This window comes from Brienomyrus brachyistius, chromosome 2, assembly GCF_023856365.1.
Source record: "Brienomyrus brachyistius isolate T26 chromosome 2, BBRACH_0.4, whole genome shotgun sequence".
Taxonomy (NCBI): domain Eukaryota; kingdom Metazoa; phylum Chordata; class Actinopteri; order Osteoglossiformes; family Mormyridae; genus Brienomyrus; species Brienomyrus brachyistius.
In genome coordinates this window covers 137,604-164,215 of record NC_064534.1, presented here as the reverse complement: position 1 = coordinate 164,215, position 26,612 = coordinate 137,604, and the positions used below count along the sequence as shown (strand labels likewise).

The following is a 26,612-nucleotide window of genomic DNA, read 5'->3' as shown; positions in this document are numbered from 1 at the left end:
TCAATGTGTGTGTGTACGGCATTTCACAGAAGAGTTCACGATACAGTTAGATACACGCCACATGTAATTACGAATATGAAAACGTCAAGTAAGGCTCCAATGATTAAAAAACATAACAATTACAATAACATTATTAAAAGTAATATTCATAATTAGAGGGGGGAGTTTGTGAACCTAAAAATCTGCTTGCCCGTTGGTGGTTCCAGCCACTTTTTCAAACCTCGTGCCATAGTCACCCATTGACCAACTGTGCAAATCTTGTAGATGCTGCTGTCCAAATTGTGAGAATGGCAGCAGTATATACATTTTCCCATCAAAGTCAATGACTGAAATCTGATTGGCTGTTGGTGGCTTTGCCCACTTTTTAAACCTTGAATCAGTCACCCATTGACTAACTGCAAAATTGGGGGACCCTGCCATTAAGTGTTAAAATGGCAGCATTTTTAATTTTTCCATTATAGTCATTGAGTAAATTCTGATTGGCTGTTGGAGGCTCTGCCTACTTTTTCGATCCTTGTACCATAGCACAGTTGGTCAGTGTGTAACTAAGTTTGAGGACCCTGCCAAAGGTGTGAGAATGGCAGGTGACACTGACAAATGATGACAACGTTGATAGATTACCTGTTTTCTGACTAGATGAAATTTGACTGGGTGCAGCATTGGACCCTGGATGGTGAATGTCCACCAAATTTTGCCAGTTGTTTTGATGTGACCCCATGACTGTGATTCAGTTTTGGTGGGCTTAGCTTAAAAGCTGTGGGAGGGGCAGCAGTTTAAGTCAATGGGATAATGGGGTGTTTGGCATTGAAGCCAATAAAATAAATAAATAAATAAATAAATAATATCTAAGGATGCATTTTGAGACACTCAAGGCCACCTAATAGAAAATTAAAAGCAAATAAAAAAAACACACAATATGAAACAGCGATACAAAGGCACAGGTTTAGACAGGAGAGGTGGTGAATGAAGGTCAGTAAGAAATCAGTAAAAGAGCTTGGTTAAATGGATTCGTTTTGAGATGTGATTTAAATGTTGCAGTAGAGTCCAGGTGATGGATATGGAGAAGTTTCATGATTTAGGAGCCGTACGGCTAAAGGCCCTGACATCCATTAGCTGAGACAAACAGGAGGGACACTGAGTAGAAGTGCTGTCGAAGAGCAAAGAGACTGGGAAGGAAAGAATGGATGTATGAGGTCACAGATACAAGTGGTAGCAAGGTTTTGAAGGGCTTGAACAATGAGGTTTGTATTGTAAACATAGCCTAAGCTACAATTTTTTTCCCCAATAAATACCGAGCAGTACTTGGCACTGCTTCAATTTTAGTGTGATTTGTGTAAAAATGTGATCATAATTTAACATTTGAATAAGACTAAGTTTAATTAGATTACATTAAATATCATGGCAAAGTACTCTTACTGAGCTGAGCCATGATGTTGTAAAAGTTACAGCTCATAAGAAAACACTAATCAATAATCAGTTCTTACTGTAATTTACATTGCAGTGGGGTGGGTGATATAGCTTCAAAATTGTATTGTGGTATTTCAAGGATATTTGCAATAATGATATTTATGACTACATAGAAAAAAATCTGAGCAACTGATTACAGCCTGCAGACAGCAGCATTTATTAGTGCAAACAAAACAGCATTTTCCATCCCTCTTCTCCAATATGCTACTTTCACTGATGACAGACTACCTAATTCAAAGTGCGAATCTATTGCCACAAGGTGCCAGCAGCAGTGGGTAACACTTTACCTGATGGGGCGCAAATACTCAGTAATAACTCAGTTATTACTGAAGTACAAATCATGAATTAATCAAACAAAAATATAGTCGCTACTTGAGAAAAAATGCATCACAATTCAATGAATGAAGAAACATGAAATCAGTATTTCACTTGTGTTATTCATTACCTGTTCCTTCAGTAGATCACAAAGGTTTCCAGAATTAACAGATATACTAACAAATATCGTAACAAATATCGTAACTGCTTGGAATAAAACATGCATCACGATTCATTAATGATAAAATTAACCTGAGATCAGTATGTGACTGAGATTTTGAGGTTAACTAAGTCATGTCAAGTGAAACTTATTGTCATGCCAACCAAACACAAGAATATACTGTAGTGGCATGACACGTCGTTCCACCCAGACCACAGCGCACAGTTCAGCACTGCTGTGCTTTCTTGGCCAGAGGGGTGATTTTGAGGGTCCTGGTGAGATCATCCATCAGGCGAACATGAAGAAATCTGGTGCTCTTGACAGTCTCTACCTCTGAACCCTTGATGGATGGGCAGCATGGACCTTCCTGAAGCCAACAATCATTTCATGGGTTCACAACAGGAAGATGCATACTCCTCCAGTTCGGTGTGTTGACGGTAGGTGGCAATTTTCTTGAACGTGTTCCGGTTCCAGCACCCTCTGACGAGACCCTGAAATGGTCTAGGATGTATCAGCATTGGTCTATATGCTGGCCTTAGTATAACAGAGATGTGGTCTGATAAGTCCAGGTGAGGGCGGGGTATGGCTTTGTAAGCCTTACGGCAGTTAGTAATTATCCTCGCCTTTGGTAGGAAACTTCACATGCCAAGTAGAAATTAGGGAGAACCGTATTCAGGTCCACAGCCACAATGAAAAATCCATCTGGATGTACGACCTGTAGCTTGCAAGTGGCTCCATAAAGCTTATGCAGTGTCTCTTTAGTTTTGCCACAGGGTGGAATGCAAACAGCCACAATAACAATGGCAGTAAACTCTCTGGGCATTAATACAAAAGCAATAGTATAATACTATATATTTGTGCCCCATCAAGTAAAGTGTTACCTTATAGTGCAATAGTAGTGACACAGCATTATAAAGAGACACAGCATAAGTTAAATGTAAGCATAAAAGTAACCTAGGTAGTGTTTTCCCTCAAAATCTTAAGTATAAAATGACTTGACTTAACCTAGTAATTCTTCAGGAGCCTGCACAATACTGTCACCTAATAAAACTTACCTCAAATTTTAAGTATATATGTAAATAAACAGCTGTACTAGCCCTATGCACAAGCATCCGGAGAAGAAATGCACAGGTGCTATTTTGGATGATGGGTCGCAAGAAAAGGCAAAACCATTTTAAAATGTTTATTCATGTTTATCAATTTAGTAGGGCTGAGCGATATGGCCAAAATCTCATATCCCAATAATGATAATTGAATTATTCTCGACTGATAACTTGACCAAAATCTTGGAAGTTGATAATCCACACAACTGTACTGCTCAGTGATCACCGTGTTTCACACGGAAGATTGCACACTGTGCGACAGGAATAAACACTGCATTACATGTAGCAGAGCAGTGAAAAAACAGAGTGGTGACACTCCCATAGGAACGTGAGTGGTGAAACTCCCATAGGGACGCATTATAAAAAACGGCAGAGAAATTTCTGGCAAACTTCCGGCTCGTGGGGACAGTGAATAGTTCCAAACATTGACATTCACGGCACAGAATCACGTTCATTTCCATTGCTTAGCAAGTACTTTAAGGGGTATGTTGATAAAATATTTTAAAGAACATTAGCTGTCAATATACTAAATATGTTGTTTTCACAGATGAGTTTGTCAGTTACTATTGACGGAGGGTAACGTTACATATTAAGCTTGTTTTGGTTATCAGTGGGGCTAGGGATTTGTTTTGTTTACTGTAAAAAAAAAAAAAAAAAAAACAGCTGGGCTATTGAAGATGAGGTGATTGAAATATTTATTGCTGAAAGATATTAGAGCCGGAAAACTGAAAATAAAGCTAACGATCGTCGTGTCATAGTTGAGGTTTAATCCAAAACCAATTTCACAGATATTTTCACCTAACGATGTATGTGGGTATATACGGATCTAGACTCAATTTTCAGAAAGCAGGTTCTAGTTTAAATTTCAACACCACGGTAAAGTTAGCTTAATGTAGTATCCTGCCTATAACATCTTTCAATGTTTGCAATATATTTCAATGCTTGTGTGTGCGCACTTCACATTCAATGGCCCAACTGTCTTGCTTAAAGTCACTGATGGTGATAGGACACAGTGCAATTATTAATAAATATGCATAAAACACTAATATTAAAGTTACATAGTGAACAGTGTCCCCCATAATGTAATGCTTAAAGTACACTTTACAAGACATGCCTGTTATTTAGGTTTATCCATGCGGTCACATCGCAGCAAATAGCAAGTTGGCAAGTGAAGTAGGATCGCAAAACTATTGCGAGGGAACACAGATGCATTGTCAGGAAACACAAAACTGTTTAAAAAATATTTTCCCACTCTGTCCTGTAAGGGGCTCCGTAGCAGTAAAAACTGGACAAAAATACACAAATAAACAGGATCCACAAATGTGCAAGATATATTACACCGTAATAAGAAACAATAGGTGTTATTTCATCATCCAGTATGCAACGTCAAATCGTGCAGCCCTGGCCATTAGCATGGTGTGCTTTTTAAGATCCTTTGTCTAGGGCTGGCCGATATTGCCTAAAACTAAAATCACCAATTTTTATTTATTTTTTTTTTTTTTTTTTAAACTTGGAACCAATTTCCGATTCAGATTTGTTTTTTCTAAATTTATTGATATACATAAAAAACAGATGCTATGCAAATAAGTTTTGTTTTATTCTAACAATGTAAGCATGATTTAGGAACAGCAAACACTTATTTTTGATTTTACAGTATTTGTCCCTAGTCTTAGTGGTTTACACAGGTTCACAAGTGCAATTATAATTCAATAATAATCAATATAGTAGTACTGTTACCAAGTTAGAAAAGGCACCGTATGGCTGCATGTTTAGTATTTTTTGACAGTGTAAATAGGCACCATATCTTTGCCGATATGAAATGTTACTGCATCTGTAATTTATTTACATCAGGGTCCCTTCTTATCTTATGGTACGCAAGAGGAAAAAGACGCTGCTATTGTTATTTGATTTTTAGCGGGTTTTTGGAAGCTGTCGCTTGCTTGCGCTTCTCGCATAGCTAAGCAGTCCGTCCATTCTGGTGCTTCTGACAGAGATGCTGAAATAAATTTGTTGTGCTGCTATCTTTAGTAGCCACCGACTTGAAATAAACTTTACAATGGACAGTAGTTTGTTCAGTGTCGGACTTAGTGAAACCAAACCACTTCCAAATGACAGAGGTGACACTGCCGGCTTTCGAGACAAGCTCCTTACTTGTTGACGCATCTATGTGCTACCATTTTTCTACTGTCTGCTGGTCTCCGAAGGGGCGGGAAGCCTTGACAGCGGTCTGGTTTGCAATAATTTAATGTACCTCACAATTTTTTTTAAAAAGCATAAAACATTTTGTGAGCATCATTTACTCAGTGATATTAATCTGAAGCTACAATAAATCGATGTGAATCCTGATTTCCATTCTGCACATCGTCTTAATCAAAAAATTCGAATTGACAAAATTGATTTATTGCCCAGCTGCTAGATACATTCAAAGCCATAAAATCATCTGCCTTCATACAAAAAAATCATCAGACTGAATAACAGGCACTCTGAATTAAGATGGGAGACAGAAAACCGGCAGCTAGTCATCCCCAGACAAAGCTGGCATGTCAGCTGATGGAAGGTAATGTTGCAACTTGCCAGTCTGTAGCAACTTAACAAATAAATAAATTACAATACAATTTTACAATAAAGAGAGTAGAAATCTAAAATAAAAAACCCTGTAAACTTCGACACAAACACAACACCTTATTTGTAAATATAACGTAACATAGCATTCTAGCCGACTTCAAAAAAGCAATATCTGACTTAAGCATGAATCTACCACATTCCGATTTCTTTCGTGCGAGTCATAGTGGCTTTGCTGCCTACCGCCCCCCCTTATCGATGCAATGAAAATATTCTCCTCAGCACACTACATGTGTAACTGTTACATAACATCCCCACAAAGAACACCAGTCACAGCGACCTGAATCCACTCTTAGCAGTCTGCAGCAGCCACCCGCACCTCCTCTTGCCTCCAGGAGACACAGCAAATTCAGAGATTCTCAGCAGATGGGTGTTTCAGAGTGTGCCTTACTGTCACTGTGCTCCCCAGACAGCACCACTCATTACTCAAACCACTTACAAAACACTGATAACCCATCACAGCTCCCCCCACAACCCTCTCCTCCAAACAGGACCCACAAATATGTGCAAAATAATAAAATAATAATATTAAATAAAAATGCCCAGGCAGAGAAAACCCCTTGGTCCGAACACACCATAACACAGCAACCTGGGAGATGACATTTAACGTCTGAATTCCCACAAAACAGAGCACAATTGAAAAATGAGGAAGGAGGGAGGGAGAGGAGGAGGAAGAGAAAGACAGAGACAGACAGGAAATCATACATTTTTATTTAAACAAGAATGGGTTGTGTAGGCACATTGCCCTAGAGTGTTCAGCAAGATGGCTGCAGTCTGCTTCCAAAATTATGTCGAGGGACTACATAAAACTAAATTTTGTCAACTATGTAAACTGTGAGATATTGAGACGGCACATAGTTTTTCCATGTTATTAATGTTTGGTGGTAAAATAAAAATATGAGTTGAGCGCAAAAAATCTATTGGTCTGTACTACGGGCATTCGCACATTGACACCTTTCGTATCACCATTTTTCCATTGAGATTGCAGAATTTCAATTAGCAGGGAGAAGTAATTTTTATAGCCTGATTACCTGATTTTATTTTTTATATTTTTTTGAATATTACAACCTCATATATTGATCTTTTTTAGCAGTGATCCAAGATACTTGCCATATAGTATAAATGTATACAAATCACTGAATCAAGACAGTCAGCACCATTTATATTAATATGCACAAGAGTCACTCCACCCAGCCCTGTGTCAGTAGCTCCAGACTCCCCAAATCCATGTATAAAAATTAAGGTTCTAAAACTATACATATGCCAATATTCAATTCCATTTGTTTTTATATAGCACCTTTCACAATAGGGTCACCTCAAGGCGCTTTACATGGGTCTGCTGTCATATACATTGCAACTTCACCAAGAGAGAATAATACAAAAACAGGGAAAAGGAGAGACAAATGAAAAAGTCAGACGACAACAGTGGAAAGGAACCCAAAACTCCTAAGTGGGAAAGAAAATCCTCTGGGGGTCCAAGGTCAACTAGTTGCCCAACCCCCCTGGCATAGTAAACATTATTGAAAGAGTGGGCTTGCTTGCTGAAAGCACAGTGTAATCTGTGATCAGAGTCAAAGGTAAAGTTCTTCGATGAGGCAGTTCTCTATGCCAGGGTGTGTAGGGTGGCAAATTGAAGTCTGCACCCACAATGTTACAGTTCATAGGTTACATCCACAATGTTACCCTTCCATGAAGCACGACTCCAGCTCAGATGGTGCCTATACCTGGTGCCATAAGCTCTGTCACAACTGTAGCTTTATTTATACATGGAACGACAAGGAAACCTGCATTCTGCAATCTGAGTGGCCAATGCGGCTTATAAAGATGAAGTAATTCTATTAGGTAGGCAGGTGCTAGACCTTTAAGTGCTTTATATGTAAGTATGAGAATTTTGAAGTTGGTCCTGAACCTTGTAAGCCAGTGCAGGGGAACTTTGAGGAGGAGTTATGCGTTCAAACTTCCTGCTCCTGGTGACAATTCAAGCCGTGGGATTTTGAATGATTAATGTGCGATGTGTGTCCCAGGTAACAGCGCATTACAGTAGTCTAGCCTATTGTATAGAAGGGTATGTATCAGTTTCTCAGTGTCCTGAATAGTAAGGAGTCGGAGTTTGGTGATATTATGTAGCTGTTGGAGGCATTCCTTTGATAGATGCATGTCTCGTATGGATGCAGTAAGATGACGAGAATAATACACATGCGTAGGCTAATCTTACAAAAACGAAATATTCTATTAAGTGCACCGTAAACTATTGGCGCATGAGCGGTATATGTGAAACCCAGTGCTTCTGCAGCCTCAGATCGAGCAGGTGCCACAGATTGGGCAATGATGATGGTGTCAATAAACGAAGGGTTAACTGGTCTACAAGGAGCTGTCTCCTCATTTCCCTGATGCTCAGCTTCCACACTGATGAGCCTCTTTAGGCCGGAGATATTTTTGCTTTTTTTTTTTTTTTTTAACACTGGTATATACTAGTTAAAGGGGTGAAACATCTAGACGGTATGAAAAAACAGATATCGCCCAAACCTAGTATCAATTTCAGTGCTGACCAATCTGGTTGTGCCCAATTGTAATTTAAAAATAATGGAGTATAACAGAAGTGCATTCTAGGGGAAGAAGGCATCCCAAGATGGCTAGTGATGAGACAGAGCCATGTACAGTAAAGTGGCCGTTCTGTTTGATGGCACAGTGATTCATGAAGGACTCTCTGACGTGAAGGACTGCCACTGTTTTATTGTGTTGTTTGGGTTGATTTATACACTAATTCAGTGATTCTCAAAGTATGTGGTGCGCTTCCCTCCATGGAATTGCAGAGGGTGCATGAAACAACAAATGCCATCCTGAGAGATTGGTAAGATGTGTAGCATGTGTAGAAATTTCAATTCAAGACAAGTTTGCACATGCATTTACAGGTAATAGTTTTATTACCTTGTAAATAGAATGCAGGGTTTGCAAACTACACCAACACTTTTGATGTAACTAATTTTAGATTTATAATGGAATAATATAGATTTGCCGTAAGATTTCTTGTGTTTCATGCCATATTCATGAGTTGAGACAGATTGAGGGATAAAAGGATGCTCCAGTGTCATTTCGAAATGCCACTCCATGCACGCTCCTACTACAGCCAAAATCCTTCCATGGTTGCTCCCGCTCCACTCTGTCTAAGCGTAACCAAAGCAGACTATATGTTTTTCAAGTGGGAGCAAAAACCAGTGTCTTTGGTTTTTTCCCCAACAAACAAACAACCAGGAAGTAAAACATGGACTGTATATTTTCTATTTATATACATATATGACTGATCAAAAAAAAAAATGTTCCAGTAGGGTGGGTATATGGGGTGGAAGGTGAATTACTTCCTATGGGGGGCATGATAGAAAAAGTTTGAGAAGCAGGGCAATAAACACTGAACACCCAAAAAGAATGTAAGTACGCAATTCAAGCCATTCAAACAATCTTCTTGCATCTTGGAGAGCAGCGTCCTGCTCAATATTTAAAAAATAAGATGAGGGTTTACGGGCATAAGTCTCCAGACTCAAGGAAAAATATAAAAATACAGACTCAAAATACAGATTTAACATGTACTGTGCATTCATTAATTTAAACAGACCATGTATTTGTTTTAATGATTAAGTTGGGGGACATTCATTTTTTCCCCCAAGTAGGTACTTTAGCTCAAAAGAATATTGAAAATAATTTAATTATATTTCAGTTGCTATGAATAATGTGTAACTGAATAATGGTTATTATATGTGTTCATATAACTTTTTTAGGTTATGGCATCACTTGAACCAACTTTAATTTTAATTTTCGTGGAGCAAATAGCTCAGAAGTTGTGCTTGCTTAAGAAGAGTGATGAAATCAGTTACGTGATTTCAGGTGAAGTCAGGGAAGCAAAATATTTTTCACAAAACTGACAATTTCTCTTTACTCCAAAGACAAACCACAACTTGTGGATCTCAATGTGAGTCAAAGGGGACAGAGAGAGCATGCCATCAACCAGACATCAAGCTATGCCCAGGATTAACACTGCAGAGCAGAGCTGGATGAGAGACCATGTATACTCTCTCTGGTTCCAAGACACTCTGGGCTGAGCTCCAATCACGGGATAGCATGACTGCCTCAAACTTTCAGACTATTAATCCTTTTCCAGTCACAGGCCCCAGGGCTCCCCTGCCAAGCCCCACCCAGGATTTGGTGGACAACTCAGAGAGGCCTAACATCGCAGTGTGGCATCAGAAATGCAAAGGTTGCACAAGGGGCCTGATTAAGACTGGACTCCCAGAACTTGGACAGTGGTTACCGAAGAGCCTGAACCCAGCAGATTGGCACTGATTGAGGCAAATAGCATTTATCATACCAGCCAGTCTTAAACTTCCTCTACCATATGCCTGATTTATGGTTGCGCAAAAAGTACCAACATTTTTACTACAAAGACTAGACTTGCCCATTTTTATATTCAATTATTCTTTAGTCTTTTGTGCTTTGAAAAAGACAGGTTGGTTTTGTTTTTAACTGAGTAACTATGTTTCTCAAATAAGATTTCAGTATACAAGTCTATGGCCTTTTCTTTAGTGGTTTTCACAGTTTGTTTCCAGTGACACTGCATTTGTAAATTTGTCAAATTACTTTGTCATTTCCTATCAAGACCTTTTTACATAAAACATACAAACCACCTAAATTATGCCCCTGTATGTACAAAGTTACCACTGTATGCACTGACAGCACTATATTTTAGACTCATCATTAAAAATGTAAAATTAACTGTAATGTAAAACACTGAAAAGTTTAAAAGTCACTACGAGAAACGTGAGATTCTGCTGTGACAAAGAGACAAAGAGGCACAAATCTGGCAGATGGTATGGATTGGGTAGTGAAACACCCCCACAAAGTTCCACCCATGAACCCATAAAGCCCCGCCTGACGACCTCAAAAAGAGGCCAGATAGTCAAAATGAAATGAAAAATGCAGCAAAGAAAAAGTATAGCAAAGTGAAACACATGTACTATAGGGAAAAGTGCCAAAAAGCAAAACGTAAAGAATTATTGTAATATATACACAAAATGTCTCTTCATTGATTCGGTCTAGAATATACATGTGCTTTTGTTTATGGTACCCATATATTATTTGCTGTGCTATGTGGCTAAAGATTGATAGATTTTTCCCCGAAAAATTGATTACATCCAATTCTGACATAGCAGATCGATGCAGCTGAATCTGCATGTATGTGTAACATATATACAAATATATACACACACACACACACGTACACACAAACATACACATATATTATATACACATACATACACACACGCACACAATTATACCGTTTATAATTTACTATAACACCTTACTTAATGAATTTGTACAACTTAACACTGACATGTGAACCATATCTATGCAAATTTTGCAAATACCTGTTTGCACTGTGTCGGTTTTGGAAATTCCAAATAAGTTCCATATTACCAACGTCAAATACTTTTTAGGAAGCAGCGCTTCCATGATGCCACGTTGCCAAATAGGGAATGTGTTGCGTGTTGCATGTTGCGCATTCCATGTTGGGACGAGGGCAAGAAAATGAAAGGAGAAGAAATCCAAGGCACTGTCTACTGTTTGCTATTACCAGTTTACTGATGTGTCGAAATGGATTTGGCTGACAAAACAGCTTTAGATGCATGTATGTGCCATAAAACTGCAACACAGACAGAAAGTACACAGTGTGATGATACCGACGATCTCTCCATAAAGGAGACATCATGAAGACATCGTAATCATTCACAATCTAATATCTTCAAATCACACACCCCTACCCTGAACGAAAGTGTCCGCAAAATAAATAAATGTAGGTCTAAATATACATGTTCAGGGTTATCGCACTCATTCTCTCCCCCACCCCATTTCCTGTCTCTCACAATACACCCTGTTCATCACCATGAAGTGTGAACACACTTGAAGTAAGCAGACTATGGAGGCAAAGCCACATCAGTTTTTAAAAACTGAACACAAAAAGTGTGTTCCTACCACCCCACCTCAAATCAGAGTAACTATTGGGGAGCAACAGGGAACTGTGAGTGTATTAAAGTTCATACTCCAGACACGATGATACAAGGCTTAGAACATGAATAAGACCATCAATTCCCCCCAGCCCTAGCAGGATGTGGGGCCCCTTTCCGCCGGAAACCTCATCGGATAGAGCGACGCAGAATATGAAACATGAAACTCCCAAGCAAGGGCCCCACTAAGAAAGACGCTTTTCTCAGTTGTGAACATGGAGTTGCAGAAAGGATGAGTCTCCTCGTACTAGAACATCAGAATCGCATTTCTTTTTGGCCAACTAACAGGCTCAAATGAAATAAAATCGACAAAAGATTAGTAATCTATTCATATTCAGAGAATGAAGAGACCTGTTAAAAAATGTAGCCAGTACCCAGATACATACAGAAGCAGGTACAAACTACTTCTGTTTCTGTAATGCAGGCCTCTGTTACACACATAAGAGCAGAGTTGGGGGGGGGGTGAAATAGTTTAGTTTTATTTGTCATATGCAAGTTAGCACAGGGTCAACATTACAATGAAATGTGATTGACAAGAATCAACAAGTCTCTCAGCAATATAGTGTAAAGAAATACTGAGGTGGGGGGGGGGGACAGCGTTATTGTACATGAAATAAAGTGACAAGAGTTAAAGGCATGGACTCATAACCCACATATTAGCAATAAAAGCCCCAGGAGGGACCTTGATGTGGCACTTAACCAGATAAGACTCAATAAAGGTAACTAGGTGTTTGTACCAACCAGCTACACACAAACCAAATCACTGCTATGCTTCCTAACAGACCGATCATTAGACAGCTGAATTACTTTAAAAACATGTAATATCAGGATATTTTAAGAAAACTGCAGTGAAACTTTCATCTGATAAGGCAAACATGATGTTCAGTGACAATAGCCAAAGCAAAATTTTGTGACAAGGACAGAGAAAGCTGAAATCTGTGCCACAAGTGATGCCACGTAACAGAAGCCACTGGAAGTGTCTGTACGTTTAGAACAAACTTAAAAATTAATCTTTTCATATTTAAGATTAGTATTTCATCATCAGCTCGGCCATTCACAAAATTACAATGAAAGAGAATACGATACAATATAATTTTGTGTACAGCAATTGACATTAGGGGTGGGTGATCTTCCCAAAAACAATCATATTGTGATCTTTATGACACACAATCGCGATCTATGATCTGAATTGCAATCTTTCTCCATGAAGAATACCCACACTAGAAGAAGCCTTAAAAAAACGATGAAGTGGCACCACTGTAAAATACAGAAGTACAATCTCCTAAATTGACAATTTTATAAATGTCTTTTTTTTATAAAACTGACATTTAAATGCCTCGATGGCCTTGTCCCTGACTTGGTGAGCAGAATGACTGTAAAAGCCAGCAGCACAGGAGCCCCAACAAGAGGAGCAGCTAATGGAGACTGTAAACCAGCAAAATACAAACCATCCTTTGGTCAAACCTCGTTGTCATTTAGAGGACCTCAGATTTGGAATAAGTTACCATCAGAAATAAAACTGTTACCAAATGTTAGGGTCTTTAGCTCCCAGGTGAAAAAATGGCTGAAACAAAAACAAACCTGTGAACACTGATGTTTTATATTAGCTATATTAATTAATTTACATTCATTTCTTGAGTGTGTGTGTGTGTGTATGTGCGCGTCTGTCTGAAACGATAGTTGCTGTTATTGACTGTTTTTAAAAGTCCAACCAAGGACTAGGTTTGCAAATTAGCCTCTGGCTAGAAAACCTCTGCACAAAACAACGATTGCATTGTTTTTTTACATGTAACATTGTCTATTGTGCTGTCCTTATTCAATAAATCCAATAAATAAAGTGTATTGGCACCATTTAAAACAAGATATTGAATTAAAGACACAATTTTGAACATGGCAATTAAATCCTGAGTTAGCCTTTATTTTAAAGTTGTATCGGAGGCTTCCTTTACGGTGGTTAAACAGATTTGTCGTTATTACTTCCAGAAGTGCTGATTGCGGCCCAGCAAAGTTCACATATACCTTTGCTTTATGAAAAACCAGACTGTGTATGCCTGATTTACACCTCGAAAGTCTGCACATGCATAGCATTACACTTTACGGTATATTTTGCGGCAGTGTCCGATTTGTTCCACTTCATTTCACAACATTTTCACAACCTAATTGGATCCTGTTAAAGTGTTTTTTCACCTCATCAGGTGCATTTTACGGGCTGCTTGTGAAGGATTTCCACCAGCCATATATTCTGATTTTGGATTCTTGGTGTTCTCTGACTTTTATGAAAGTTTGGCATAACACCTGCACTTGTGTAGGAGTGCATGTTTATGGCTCTTCTTAGATACCCAGCCACAATGGGGTGACCATATACATCTCATCAGTGCAGAATGAGACTCAAAGAGTCTCTTTCATATGTGATGTATTTGAAAAACAATTCAATGGCTGTGTCCAAATTTAGGGGCTGCATCCTTCCAAGGCTGCATTTGAAGACCAAATACATGACAGCAACAAGACGAGACTCATTTCAAAGGCCCCTTCAAATGCAGTTTACAAAGGAGTCATTCTTTTGCTGAGCTGACATCACAATAACTTCTTAGGTTATGCAATGTTTTGCTCTGATTCAATGATCTAATCGTTTTTCCCCAAAGTTTGCCAAAAATGTCCTTACTGTAGCAGTTAATATCAAATGCAACAAAAGTGTTTTTTTTTAATCTTTCAACTTTATTGCAAGTAACCCAGAATAAACTATTAGTATGATAAGATATAGGTAATAAGGAATATTTTTGCTCAGTTTTCATGTTCTGTCATTTTCATCTCTGTAATTCTTGGATTTGCTTCAATATTGTGATTACAGAAATAGATAGTAATATGATCAAGCTAATTAACAACCCCAGAAGCAAAATCAGCAGTTTAGTCAACGAGGCTGGATAATCTGAGTCTCTCTTCAAATTTATTTTAAAAATTAGACAAAATTGCAACCTAGTATTTAAATTTTACTTGGTCCCTTAGTTTAGATATCGTCTTTTCTTTGACATATGGGTATTGAGGTGGAGGGGCTTATTTATGCGGTGACTATATGTTGCTTGCTTGATCTGTTAGTGATCTCTGCAAACTGGACATCAGCGGCAGATGGTGAGGTAAGGTTGAGTAAAATGCTGGTCATCTTTTCTTCTGTAATAAATTTTGCTGAACATTCTTAACCTTTTATTTTGCCTTTTATTTTGCCAGGTTGTTTCAGGGTCAGTCATGCAGCCGTTTTCAAAAGACCCTTTTTACTGTGTGGGTCTTTTACAAACCTAATTAAATATATATAATTATAGACAGCTTATTGGAACAACTGTAATTGTAAATGATGCCTCTAATAGTCTTAGGCAAATTGAAATAGGCATAAGGGCTACAGTATGACTATACGTAAGAAAGAGTACTTTATTTACATGACACCTTTTAGACCAAAATGTTACAAAATGCTTCATAAGAAATAAAAAGATATTCTCTAGTATCCTGCAACTGAATTTTCAACCACAAGTGCCGTTTCTTAAGCGATATTCCACCAGGCACCCGGTTAACAGCACCCTCTACGAGCAGTCATTTTCCTAGTGGTTGCTTGAGCTGGGGTCACTGGAGGGAATGACTAACCCTGAAACAATGAGATTTCTTAATTATTTAAATGTATTCCTAGCTGTGGCATTAACTCATTTCCCATGGCCTTTTACAGTAATTAAACCCCTGGCATTCTTACGGTTAAAAAAAAGCAGGCCAGCCAACACTGCAGTAAATGGCTTATCTGGTATTTTTGCCCCCCACCCCCACGGGTGTCTGGCTAGGTAGTGCAGCATTTACTTTGACTTGTGTTATGGCCTGGCTTTCAACAACCTAATTTTGTCAATATATCTCGGGGGCCTTTGATATACACAGTGTAACTGCTACTGTGTGTGTGTGTGTGTGTGTGAGTGTGTGTGTGTGTGAGAGAGAGAGATTGTATGCATGTGGCTGTGTGGGCGGAAGTAGCAAAAAAAAGTCTGAGATTTCTGCCATTTGGGGGGATGGGGGAGTTCACAGCTTGCAGCTATGATGTTGTGCTCATCAGCCTCAGCTCCAAGCAGCTGTGGCAAACACAAGCATGGACACAGAATCCCTTCAACTCCACCAAAGCCCAGAGCAGAACAGGAATGTAAGCGTAGGGAGCAGAGACACGGCAAAAAAGACACACAAAAAAATGTTCTTGTTCTCAGCACCACCCTGGCCTGAAGTGAGGGACACACCCTAAAAGCAGCATGTCTATGTTCCTAACCCCCCTCCCCCCCCCAAGCCCGGCAGTTCTCAAAAGTCAGCCTGCCGAGTCCTGCCACAGGCTGCAAGGAAAGTGAGCCCAGCACATTTCAAAACAGCACTTTTCCCCATATGTTAAAAAGAGAAAACACAGAGTGAAACAGGGAGACTGGAACAGAGTATGTGCTGCAGTCTCATATAAATAACAGTTCCTCATGCTGTTCAATCAGCCAGCACAGACATAGAAAATCTGAGGTTATTCTGGGTCAATACAACAATTTTCTTTCATGTGCAACTTCTCCTGGTGGTGATGGGTTGCAGGATATATGCAGTTTACAGTGACTGCGGTGAGAGCTAGATGCAAATGGATGCAGATATTTCCATAACTGCAGGAGATTTGGTGGAATTTGCTTTTCAAATTGCTTTAACAGTTCACATATAGAAATGCAGCCAACCACAGGAAAGAGAATCCCGGGGGGGATTATGGGAATTCATGAACAGGCTGCGCTAGCACTTGATATGGTAAAAAAAACTAAGGGCTAGGTTCTATTCATTAGTCTAGGAGGCACTGGAACAGTGAAAATTTTCCTGTGGTTCCTGAAAACTTTTTCAGCCATGTGGGTTTAATTATGGAAAACATGCAAACCCCATAAGGACAGACACAGAAAGAGGTGAATTGGCACGCAGACCACTGGGCTCCAAAGGCTGACTATCTAAAGGGGTTTCATCTTTCAAATCCAAGGCAAGAGGAGGGAATCCAGGCATTTTCCCTCGAGTTTCCTCAGAATGGCTAAGGCTTTTGCAGTTGTAAGGATCATAATGCTACAAGTAATGTGATACTGAGAGGAGGAGACTGAGCTTGGCCAATGCAGTAAGCAATGATATTCCCACTAAGCGCTCCAAGTGCACTCGTTTCTAAGACAGAGCCAGAAGGCAAACTTCCAGCAAAGCCTGTATTCAAACCTCTCTTACCGGATTCCTCTGAATTCCGCCAGCATGTGATTTCAAAAGAGTTTGTTTAATTAACATCCCAGTTTGTACTACTTATAATCGTCTATTATAAATGGTGCCTTATTACTCGACACACTGAATAAAATAGGAACTTATAGCTGACCTTCCCAATATGTTCCTTTTTTAAGTATCTTCCCCAAAAAAAGCGCACATCACGGCCACGTTATAACAGGCTCAGGATTGTAAGTGTTTTTTTATTTTTCCTTCTTGTTCTCATCCTGGAAATTAAGCTGCCAAAGTACAATTAGGAAATCTCATAGTAAAGCCAAGAGCAAGTTATTCACTAATGACCAATGTTACAAAATACTTGTTCAGCACCAAACTGAGCAAAACACATAAAAACAACAGTGCAGCCTCATAAAGACGGTGAGGCTGAGAGGAATGCAATGCCCCAAGTCGTTCACTTCAGACGTCCAACCCATACACTCCCTGCAGCCCCCCACCTCTCACCCCCATCACCACCACCCAGGAATCCGTTGATGCACACCTCCCCTGAACTCGGTGAACCGCTTAACGCCACTGACACAAACACCCTTAGGATGTGAAAACCAGTCTCCCTTTCTGGGCAGAGTGAGACCTCCAACAATGCCAGAGACTCCCACACAGATTTCCAAGCTCCAATGAGCTTAACTAAGAGAGATGAGGCCAGTTGAAACATGATCTGAGAAACTGTAGCTTTTGAATTTTCTTGCTATGGGAATGAAATATTTAAAATTGAGTGCCTCATGTGGCAGCTGGCAACACTGGTGCTTAGACACTTACTGACTTATGAGGTACCGAACATGAAGTTACTTAACCAGGATGCTGCTAATATATTCATACAAACAGATACATTTATTTTTGTATAGAGCGTTCACAACATTACATTGTCTCAAAGCACTGATAAGAGAGATAACACGATGTGCTAGACAATAATACTGGTTGCTTTGAGTAAAAGTATGGAACCGGCACCATTTTAAAAAATAAGAATTGATAGCATTTCGTGGAGTAAACTTCCACAAAGAATATGTCATGACAACAATCACATGGACCAAGAAAAGCAAGAGACCATAACAGAGAACCCACAGAACAAAGATGGTAGCTACAGATAAAGCAGCAATAACGCTAAGTTCACACTATAGGACTGTCGAAGTCAGATTGCTGCATCATTCACATTACACAACCCTTTGTCCACGTGCGTTCCCTTGTCCACCACACCCTGTTATTCCCTTATTCCACTTCCCCTTTTCCTTTCACTCTGTTACGCCCCAACCATAGACTGGGGCCCATAACACCGTTATTTTATAATTGGGACTCTTGTAGTTATTGTGGTTTACACACTAAAAGAGTGATCAGTGACAGTGGGTCACACACTACAAGATCTTTCACCAGAAGAAAAATCGTTGACAAGTCCAACTGGTCTCACAAAAACACATTCAAGAAGTGACACTTGTAAATGACAGTTCTCTGGCTAATGCACTATAAATTGTTAAAACACTAATCAAATTACAACATATGATCTACATTTAAAAACACGTGGCATGTTAACCCCTGTAGACACAGAACTTTCAGGAAACACTACGACATACCTCAAGTCTTTAGTAGGAATGTCACGATACCAGAAATTTAGTAGTCAGTATTATGGTTGTACAATATGATCAAAATCTCAAATGCTGATATAATTATCTGGATATGAGTTTACTTGTATTAGATAATGTAACGTGACTGACAAAAGCAGGAAATGATCCACAAATATGCAAAATTCTTTGCACGTGTACAATTTTGTACAAATGTGGATATGATTTTACACAACATACAATGCAACATAATGGCAATGGAATATATATAGTCAACTTCACCACAGTTGCATAGTCAAAGTTTAAACCCGAAACCACTTTCAGGTATACCTCCCAGGTATTCTGGCTTGATGTATGGATATGCGGATCTCTTTTGAAACATTCCAGACAGCGGGGTCGAGTTTAAACCTTAGCTCCAAAGCTGTGGTAAAGTTAGCTTTATATGCAGTTTTCAGGCTGTAGTATCTTTCAATGTTTGTAATATATTTCAGTGCATTTCACATTCAATAGACCAACTGTCTTGCTTAAAGTCTCTGGCAATGAATGGACACAGTGCTATTATTAATAAATACGTATAAACACATATAATAGAAGTTACATGGGGTACATTTTCCCCCTTAGTTTAATACTTACAGCACGTCTGTATTATTTATGTTTGCCCATACCATTACATTGCAGCAAATAGCAAGTGGGCAAAAGTATCGCAAGTGAACACAAAACTATTACAAAAAATAATTTTCCCACCTAGATCTCTTAGCGGCTCCATAGCGGTATGAACCAGACAAAATCCACAAATCAATAGAAGTCACAAATGTAACGACCCACAAATAGACAAGAAATGATCCACAAAGGTGTAAAACACGTTTCCTGTGTACATATCGCTCCATATTTTTGTGGATATGATTTTACGCAACACATTTAAAAATACATATTTATGGATAGCTAAATATTTGTGGATCATGATACATATTTGTGAATTGCCTTCTGTGGGCTACAAATAATAAAGCCCATATAAGTGCCATATCCCACGTGGTGGCGTAACATTGCAAACCGTCATCCAAATGATTAATAAAGTACTGCCGTGACCAGTGTATTTTGCAACACCATGAAATAACCAATAGAGCATAATATGAAGACGTTTTTATTTCGTCATCTGATATATACTGTCATATCATACAAGCCTAGTCAGTGCCAATACCAGTAGAATTAAATGATTCCCGATACCCAACTTGATACCACGGTTTAAAAAAAAAAAAATTATCATCCCATGTACTTAAAAACATTCTGTAAATGAAAGCAAGGGATAGAACAAAAAACAGCACTACGATTTATGGGCTAATAATTTACCAAAAATTGTTGCACTAAGTCATTCATGGGAATCATTTTTCATGTCTTTTTCGACAGATGAAAGCTGTAGTTAACTGTTGCTACTTAAATCTTATTTGCAGCTCATTAAAATCAGTCATACACAGTACTGTCCAGTCACTATTTGTGGACTGCAGTGTTTGTATGAATAAAATACACTGTGTGCAGAATTATAAGACAAGTACTATTTCCGGACATATTTTTTAGCAAAAGTTGGGCAGAAATAAAATTCTGAAGTTTTCTTTTGCTCCAAGTAAATGTATTTAGAGATAAAATGTTACATTAGACTTTCACAAACAAAAAAAGCACTTGATTTTCAGTGTGCATAATTATTAGGCAATCGGAAACTAAGTGGATTTTGTCATTTCACCATCAACAGAAATAATAAAATTGTCTTTTTCAGTCTATATGAGAAATAACAAACCTCACCAAGTTTATTGTCCTGTGTAGCTACCTTTCTTCTGAATGACCATCATGAGCCTGTTCACCACTGAACCAGTCAAGTTTTTTGTTTTGATCCCGTCCTATATTAGCTACATCAGCTAGGATCGCCTCCCAGACGCTGCACTGAGAAGTGTACAGCTTATCATCTTAGGAAATCTCATACTTTAGTCTGGCCTTGTAGCTCTCAGCGGCCATTATAATAGGGGCCTGGTCATAATTCAATCACCTTTCTTGGCCAATCTATGGAATACTTTGATGCATAGGAAGGGGCACCATCCTGCGAGAATATCATGGGATGGGGCACCGTACTGCAAGAATATCATGGGATGGGGCACTGTCCTGCGTGCATATCATATCCTTTTTGAAAGCTTCTGACTTCTTCCTGTACCAGTATTTGAAGAAGGTATCATCCATAAATTGACATTAGATCTTGTGGTTAATTTTTATACCATCTGGAAGTCTGAAAGATCCAACAAGTTAATCACTGATAACTGTAGCCCACACCATCACTCCTCCACCACCCTGTTGGAGCTTGAAGAAGGTGACCATGATCCATGGGCTCATCCATCTGCTCCATGTAGAGTCACTCTCATCTCATCTGTTCACAAAACCTTTATAAAATCACTCGAGATGTGTTTGTGCACATTCTTGACATTTTAGCTTGCATGCCTTATTGAGTGTAGGTTATGTTTCAGCCTTTGTGACCCTAGCAATGTCATGTAACACACTGTGCATAGCGCTTCCAGAGATTTCATTCAGATTGCAGTTTTTTTAAAATGGTGGCATTTGATTCTGAAGCATTTCTGTAAGTCTCCCCTTTAATTTGACACATAGCTATGGCAGTTAATTCACGTCTTCTCAATACATGCTTCTTCCGTCCTCTGTCTGCTGGCCACAAAACACTTGATTGTACAGTAATCATGTTTTAAAGGTTTAGCAGTTTTTATTGTTTTGCATCCCTCTGACTGGCACTTTACAATTTATTTTTTTCCAGCTCTCTGCAAGGTCCTTTTCTGGCTCGTTTTAACAGTCATAAAAATTTGCTTAATAATTCTGCACAGGAGAGTATCTATGTTTTCCTGTTTTTCCCCAAACAGAAAGTACCCCGATAAAATACTAAACATATGCTGCCTTTTAGACATTTCATTCTTAATAATACATTCATCTGGACTGAAAATATTGGTCAGAAGAGAAAATACAAATAAAATACACATTTGCCTAATAATTCCAAACACAGTGTACCGCGTAATATGTTGCAATCAACTGATATTGTTAACAATGGCTAACAATTAACCGGGCTAGAACCATCATGCAAAATGTCTTCCGTTGTCCAAATTCCTTCCCCCTGTGAGGCATCACACAGATGTTTGGCTGATGATGCAATCATGATAACGTAGTTTCAAGGTACCCCATAAGTTAAGTTCATCCTTACCGCAGCAGCAAGAGTGCACATGAATATCATCAATAAAATACGTTTACAGGTGTTTTTTTAAAAAGTGCGTTTTGATCCAGATACTTAGCCTATCTGATGAGCATCTATGACTCATTGGCAACTCACTCTGTCCGGTCACATCTTTGAACAGTTCATAATCAGGCACCAATTTGCCAGCACTCAGTGAACACTAATTTTCCTCCAATCTAGGGCTTTTGTCAGCATTCTGCAAAAACTGTCAGCAAGCGGAAAAATCAGGGTTAAAATCGTGGAGTTTAAAAAAAAATAAATAAATAAAATGTCCACCTTATTCTAATTTGAGGAGGGGGCATTTTCAATCAGAATATGATCTAAAATTGATATAACATTTATATAATGTTAAAAGAAAAATTTAAACTATGTAAAAAGTTACATTTGTTTACAAAATGTTCTGAGTGTTCAGAGAAGTATTCAGTAAACGTTTCCACAGTTAAGGTATTTTGTGGCTTGAACTTTATATAGGTTTGTAACAGTGTTTCCTGAAAGTCCCAAGTACACAAGGGTTAAGGTGTTCATTTATACAGTTAACACGACAAACCTATGTAACCATTTAACAAGACATTATCCATGATGTGCTGCTGCCAACCGTTCTGCCAGAGCATGGATATGGATCATCAAGCAAAAATAATTATTTTATTTAAGTCCTTTTGAAAAATGGCTGAGTTTTGGTTTTCAACTATGCCTTTCAGTCTTATCTTGTCCTTTAAAAAAGACTGGATGGTTTTGTTTTTGAGGAGAGGAACTATAACCATATGTTCCTCAAATAAAAAGAATTTGGTATACAGGCTTTTGGCCTTTTCTCTGGCAGTTTTCACAATTATTTCCAGTAACACAACATTTGTAAATAGAGTTTTTTAAAAATCTCCAAATATGGAAAGCTGCTATATATTATTTCCTATTTCATTCCCATCTGTGCCAAAAAAGATTAAACATGGATGACCGATGGCATACTTCGTTTCCTCTTCTGGGGTGCTGGGAGTCCCCGAAAGTCAGGGAGACTAGGCCTTGGACTTGGCCCCTCTCTTGCAAATACACAGGAAGATAAATGGCACTCACTGATACTGTACGGCGTTCAGCATCGCCATTTAGTGTGTCAATTCCAAAGGCTAACAAACGCGAGCCAGTTTACAGTCTATGGGAACAGGGTGTGCACTGGACACAAAATGATAGCAAGTCTATTTCAACGATGGCATTGACTGACACTTAAAAATGAGAACAATGAGTGTAACGATCCCAGCAAGGGACATCTGGACGGCTCGGGGCTTTTCCCCCTGATGGCTGTCATGTGAATAAACATCTTCGAAGCCACAGCCACTCACCCATCAGGCGAGTGGTGACCTGGTGGCCGTAGTGAAACTTTCCGTATGGTACTCAGACGCCCTTACCTTCTTTTGTCAATATACACACGCATAGCTAGTACGTATTTTGCTCATTTTAACAGCCGACCAAGTATCCTTACACTAATACGAAATTTAAGGGGAAATCCTTTCAATCGCATGTATTTGGAAAATTCAAAAGCACAGTAACAATGAACAATTAGTACGCAATATACAGCTAGCTAGTTAGCTCGAACAATGACAGGAAGAGCCAGCTGGCTCCCCGGTATCGGCTGAAGCTACTAGCTAGCCAGCCAGCCAGCCAGCCAACAGACCGCCAATATATTCCTACTGATACACAGACACGGAGCGCCTGCCAAAAGCCGGCCGCACTCGACACCTATTAAAATATAAATCCGCCGTCTTTCCGGGCGGCTACAGCGGCGTTATCGAACGGCGTGACGTGTTAGCTACAGCGGCGGCGAAACAAAAACAGCGCCGGCTAGCCGTTAGCCCTTCGGATAGCTGCGGCGCCCTACATAGCCGACTTTGGGTATACCTACTTTGCGCGGCGGAGGGTCGTTTCGTTAGCCGACAGCCAGGCTAGTCAGCTATTTAGCCAGCTAGCTATCCGAGATTAAAGCTTTTGCTTACCATCTCCGCCGAATATGCACAGCATGGTTAGCCAGCTAGTACTCGTAAACTAGTCGTTATCAAGACGCTTACCTTAATATCGCCGTAGTTGAGATTGTTGTGCAATTGGTTTGCTTCTCTCGCGGTGTATTTTCCCTAACAGTAATCCACACACGACGGCAGCGTTTTCTCTGTCTCCTTCACCCACTCCACGTATCTGCTCCTTCTCCAGTAACTGCCAACGTAGTATCGGACGGTGGCCGCCGAGTAGTGCCGGCTCCTTCTATAGGTCGCTTGTTTGCTCTTGCTCTCGCACTCTCTCTCTCTCTCTCTCTCTCTCTCTCTCTCTCTCTGTCTATGAAGCTAGCTAGCTAGCCATCTCCATATCTCTGTGCTTCTTCCTTCGCCCGAAGTAACTTGGCGTTTGGCCGTATGCTCGTTTTCTCCCCTCTTCCACCCACCCTTCACCGCGTCGTCGTCATGAAATCACGCTGAGATTTGAGGCCACCAGCGGGGTCGCTGGCGCAGGTTCCGGCCGGTCCAAGAGGAAGCGCTGCGCGTGGGCCGGTAATTAGGCAGTTAAAGGGCCGTAGCACAGGCATCGTGTAAACATGAAAATCATCAGGCAAGCGGCATGAAAAGTGTTTTTTTTTTCATGGCTGTTTATTATAGTCTCTTGCTTTATAGTTTTGCACATTTATGCAGTTTAATATTTGCTTAAGTAATTCGTGGTAATTGTCTTGTTCAGGGTTTCTGATTGATTCTTTGTTGTATTGTGGAGTATGAAAAATTACATTTTATTATCGTGCTATTCGTGGTCCATCCCAGAACAAAATCGTAGAAATTAGAACATCTGCCAGCAGCTGGGGTGGCCATTGATTTCATGTATTTACATTTACATGTATTGTTACTTAGCAGACACCAAGGCTGCCAGAAAATGGGGAGGTGCATGATTTGTTTCATATGATGCTGATCCCAACTTCTTACCATTACTATGTCAAAGATTTCTGTCTCAGGAGAGTTCAACAGACTGGATGCTACATGTGATTTCAATCACCAATGTCTGTAACTGTAATCTAACTCACAAGTTAGCTAGCTGTTTTTATTAAAAAGTGCTACATAAATTTACCTTTTCAGTGCATGTTTTTGTGCAGAACATAACCCAAATAGATGTATACATTACTGGCAATCTGTTCACCGTTGTAGATAGCAAGCTTGTTAGGGTAAGGCATTTTTTCACAAAGACTATAAATATTAGCTAAAGTTGCATGTGAGAGTGAACGGTGTGTGAGTCTGCCCTGCGATGGGCTGGCCCCCCATCCTGGGCTGTTCCCTGCCTCGTGCCCATTGTTTCCGGGATAGGCTCCGGACTCCCCGCAACCCAGTAGGATAAGCGGTTTGGAAAATGGATGGATGGATGGATGGATGGATGGAGTGGTTACAGTTGAAGTTTTTTTCATCCTTTGTCTAACAAGTTGAAATTTACATGGTGAAATCTATTGCAATAAGCAGTTAACTGTCAATATTAAGATTTATATTCCACATACTAGGCTAACTAAATATATGTTCAGCTTCAAGTGAACATATTGACATGTCAAAGGAAACATACATTTTTGTTTTCTATTGAATACTTAGTTCTAGAGTATCACTATATTATATTACTGAGGTGACATGCACAGTGTTGCATACTGAAAAGATTCTGACTAATACACTTAGCTCATCATGTGGGAAATCACACATATGCATAAATAACTGTTCACATTGATTCTTCCTCATTTATTTATTACTTCAGATCATATTTTGTGTCATGCATAATTTTTTGCTTCAGTCACAGAACAAGTCATAAAAGGACTGTCCTGGAGGTAACGGACGTAATGGATGTGCGTCACTATGAAAAAACAATGATATGTGTATGCTGAAGGCAAAAGAAATCAACAGTTCTGTCAAAGGAGGTGATATGTAAAATTTCCAGGCCTGAGTAAAGAAATAGTTTAGCTATTTGTCATTTGCATATGTCATACATGCCTTATTTTTGTTTCGAGTCTAGCTTGCTACAGGAACAGCAAAGCACACATACTCTGAAGAGGAGTCTAATGACCCAGTCAGATTCCCCGGGGGGTAAATCTGCTATTGCCATACCTCCCTGGGACCCCTGCATCCAGCTTAGGAGCTGGGTTTGTGTGTAACCTGTGAAAAGTCTAAAGAGAGAGATGGCACTGTGTACAGTACAGTCTTAGGCAGTCAAAGGAAATGTTTAAAGCTATTAATCCTAGTAGTAAGGATATATGTGCTCAGAACAAAAAACACAATTTAATATTAGAACATATGAAAATCAAAAGTAACACAACAAAGACTCTCACCAAAAGAATGTCCTCCGTTCTCCAAAGATTCAGTGATAACTTGATGGATGGCTAGAAGAACACCACTTCAGTTCCCAAACCTCTCCTCGGGGCACCCCAGCCATTCCATGTATTTGTTACATTTCGCATCCAGCTTAATTAATTCTTCAATTTAATTAGTTTTAAAATGTCAATGAGGTGTTGATTAGCCATAGGAGGTGTGGTAGTAAAAAAACATGGTTATATTGGATGATTAAGGCAAATATTGGGGTGACTTTAGGAGAGGTTTTGAAATGGCTAAGCTGAGACACTTTGACAGACATAATGTCATAGTTTTACAGCAATATGAAGATCATTTGAACATCATTTTCTTAGACTGCCTAAGACTTTTGCAGAGTATTGTAGATGAGAGAGAGCCATGCTATGACTTGGCAGACAGGGCATGTGGAGGCCAGGAAATTGCTAATGGTCCAAAACTTTAGTCCCGTGGGTCA

General features: G+C 39.4%; 1 protein-coding gene across 8 annotated transcripts in view; it reads right to left on the bottom strand.

Moving 5' to 3' along the window:
• The window catches only part of ncor2 (nuclear receptor corepressor 2), a 165,141-nt gene extending 140,884 nt beyond the window's left edge, over positions 1-24,257 (bottom strand). For 5 of the 8 annotated variants that reach the window (XM_049003218.1, XM_049003261.1, XM_049003280.1 and 2 more), the window contains exon 1: positions 23,873-24,256. The gene's annotated coding sequence lies outside the window, so the exon portion shown is untranslated. Of the gene's footprint in view, positions 1-23,872 lie in introns of all 8 variants that reach the window. The other 3 variants (XM_049003271.1, XM_049003228.1, XM_049003233.1) reach the window with 1 other exon arrangement.
• Between the last annotated feature and the right edge of the window lie 2,355 nt (positions 24,258-26,612).